We start from the raw sequence: 4,025 nt of genomic DNA on the forward strand, positions 1-4,025 counted from the left end.
TAAACCATCCTATTGGAAGCCCAAGTTTGGTGAATAAATAATTTATATAGGAAATATGTATTTTAATGTTACTGTAAACAAAATTTTTTATTTTTCCTAGTTTCCTTTCCTCACTGGGCTATTTTTCCCTATTGGAGCCCCTGGGTTTATAGCATCCTGTTTTTCCAACTAGGGTTGTAGCTTATCAAATGATAATAATAATAATAATAATAATAATAATAATAATGAGCAAACTAGAAAATCCTAACATAACCTAACATTAAGGAGCGGCTTATGCAGTGTTAAAGATTGCTAATTTGGAAGATGTAGTCAAATATAGGATAAATGAGCTCTCATTGCTTATGGTGTAGGTTGAGAATTTCTCAATAAACTGATGGACGATATTTTTTCATGTGTGATATTAGTTAGCAACTTTATTTTTTGTTCGATCCATTCATTTATTCTTTGAAATCTTATATCAGAATCCAATCTTGTGTGATTTACATTAGGTGAATAAACTTAAATTAATATTATTTCTGGATTTCTGAACTTGTATAAATTAATTACCATTTACAGGAATTATATTTTCTACTGTTTATACTGTAATTTTCACCCTTAATGTTTGTGCAAATGTCCATGCATTATTGGTTTCATGCTTATATTTCTATTACTGTACATGTATCATGAATGAAGGTTGATATTAGTCCCTTGTTTTGGATATTTCTCAATTCTATAGAAATAGTGTACTTTTCCATCCATCTATATTTCGTACATATCACTGTGAATATAGGCCATATGTCATTTAATTTTCATACATTATTTGAATTTGTTGCATGTTCTTACCATATTTAAATATTTTCTATAGGCTATTATGTTTTGAATAGGCCCTAATGGTTAAAATGACTTTTCAAGTATGTAAAGCATGAGCATGAAAAACAAGTCTGGGTGTTATAAATTGTTATAAGTTGTTGCATTTTGTTGTAAAACCTGTATTACTATTACATCGGGGCACGTGCACACCAAGATTGCTCCGGGCTGGGCTCGATCTGGTCCCAAGAGGGATATGTTACATGTAGGACCAAAACACGAGTAGGGTTAAGTTTATGCCAATATTCGCGTAAGGTGCTGACCATGAGGGTTTTTTTCTTTGATAATTTATGGGAAATCTATAGGGGCACTCAGTAGAGTGCAGACCTCCACCGCGGCAGCTTATTTCTCGACCTTTTGCTTAACGTTAACCTTGACCTTTAACCTTAACATGTGTTAATTGGCATGGATTTTCATACACTCAAATATGAACCAAGTTTGAAATCTTTGTGACAACAATTTCCAAATTTTTGGCTGATTACATGAATTGGACATTGTGCTTGACAATGACCTTGAGTTTAACCCTGACCTTCCAAAATTTAATAATTTCCATCTTTTTACATAACAGTTAATCCTTGCAAGTTTATTTACTCTACGATTAAAATTGTGACCAGAAATCTATTCACAAGCAAACACACAAACAGGGGTGAAAACATAACCTCCTACCAACTTGGTTGGCAGAAGTAATTAAGAGTTGGTGTTGTATTTATGTAAATTTTGGGAAGAAGAGTTTTGAATTGCAATTTTATCATTGTATTTGTGAGAGTTCATGATTACTCTTTACTGTACTTATGTGCTATTTTCATGTGCTTTTGGTAATTTTGCTGTTATGCCATCTTGGCCTAACATTTTCAACCTAATATTTATGCCATAAGTACCTGGATGTCTTCATATTTCAACTATATTTAAGAGTCTCTTCACTTACACTATGGTTCTTATGTGTATGAGAAGAGCTTACCCCAAAATAGAATAATTTTATCCATATACAAAATCAGACCTGAAACTAATTTGCATCAATTTTATAGTAATCCAGTCTACTGATGAATAATGGCATATGCCCAAAATAGATTAGTTTAATAGCAAATACTCAATTTTGTTTTGTTTTTGGATACAGATGTATAGCCTCCAGTCATAGAGTAATTTTCAAACTTATGATAAGGAATGCATTGGTTTGTGGAATGTTAAGGGGAAGACACGGACATCCTCCCTTCATGCCAGACAGAATATGGTGTGCAAGCTGAGGATGGAGGGAATGTCTTTTTCTTCTATAAATTTCAGTGCTCTAGGTTAGGTTCTTGCTCCTGGTCAGAAATGCCTGAGTATCTCTGGTAGTGTAGGTTTGAACACCTCTATGTGATTTATATGACTTTTTTTGCCCCAGTAGGATAGGTTAGGTAGAGTTGTACCAGGTTAGATCGAGTTGGAATACATCAATAGTTAACATCTAGATTAAAAAGAGTTCTTGTTTCTCTTTCCGCAAAATAATTTAGTATTCACTTTTATCAATTAATAGAAAGGTGCAAAATGTCTAAGCTTAATTCTTAGTATCGAAATGAAAATCATAAATTTTAATTTTTTTTTTTTTTTTTCACATTTGTCACAAACTCAAGCCAGTTCCCAAGCGAGATTGTTTGGTGTTCCTCTTCTGCACCGTTCACCCCTCACCAACACCCCCACCCCTAGTTTAACACCCCTCACCCCTTGATAACAGCTCCACCCCTCGATAATGCCTCCACCCCTAGTTAAAACCCCTCACCCCTCAATAACTCCCAACCCCATTCGAACACCCCCACCCTTAGTTAATATCCCCACCCTAAGTTAACACCCCTCACCCCTCAATAACACCCCCACCCCTCAATAACACGTCCACCCCCCTAGTTAACACCCCCACCCTTAGTTGACACCCCTCACCAACACCCCCACTCTTATTTAACACCCGTCACACCTCAATAACACCCCCACCCATACTTTAAATCCTGCATCCCTCGATAACACCCCAACCTTTCTCTAACACCCCCACCCCTAGTTATAACCCCTCAACCCTCAATAACACCCCACCCTCTCTCCAACACCCCCACCCCTAGTTAAAACCCCTCACCCCTCAATAACACCCCACCCTCTCTCTCCAACACCCCCACCCCTAGTTAAAACCCCTCACCCCTCAATAACACCCCACCCCTTCTCCAACACCCCCACCTGCATCCCTCGATAACACCCCAACCTTTCTCTAACACCCCCACCCCTAGTTATAACCCCTCACCCCTCAATAACACCCCACCCTCTCTCCAACATCCCCACCCCTAGTTAAAACCCCTCACCCCTCAATAACACCCCACCCCTTCTCCAACACCCCCACCCCTAGTTAAAACCCCTCACCCCTCAATAACAACCCACCCCCTCTCCAACACTCACACCCATAGTAAACACCCCACACCCCTCTTGAAAACCCCCTCACCCCTCAATAACAATCCACCCCCTCTCCAACACCCCCACCCCTAGTAAACATCCCACACCCCTCATGAAAACCCCCTCACCCCTCAATAACACCTCCACCCCTACTTAAAATCCCCTGAGGTCACCACACGACCCTCCAAACTCATTAAGGAAACGGTGCAAGCAGTAGATGGGAAAATTAATCTGCATCCTCACACCATAAACATGGATGTGCATTTTTGTTTTTTAATAATACTAAAAGATAATGATAATAAGGATAATAAGACGGTGATTGATAAATAAAGATGGGAGAAGTTAAAGATCTCAATAATCTTGACCCCTTTTGAATAGGGGAAGGACAAGTATAAAGAATTATTGCTCTTATTAATCAAAGGAATATCGTTATTAATCTGAAAATATTTACCCGTTCCTGAATGAAGGCAATATATTATCGAACTTAAAATTGGATGTTGAAACTTTTTGAAATGTTTCAAAGGATTGATTAATATCCTAAAAAGAAAATGTAGATAGATAATGATGGAAATAATTAAAGAGGGATCAAGGTACTGATAATAATGTTTTGTGAATAGAGCAAAGCTAACTTTTAAATACAAAAACATCAACTGTGTCGTCTTTGAGATATATATATATATATATATATATATATATATATATATATATATATATATATATATATATATATATATATATATATATATATATATATGTATATATATATATATATA

The sequence above is a fragment of the Palaemon carinicauda genome, chromosome 29 (assembly GCF_036898095.1).
Source record: "Palaemon carinicauda isolate YSFRI2023 chromosome 29, ASM3689809v2, whole genome shotgun sequence".
Classification (NCBI taxonomy): domain Eukaryota; kingdom Metazoa; phylum Arthropoda; class Malacostraca; order Decapoda; family Palaemonidae; genus Palaemon; species Palaemon carinicauda.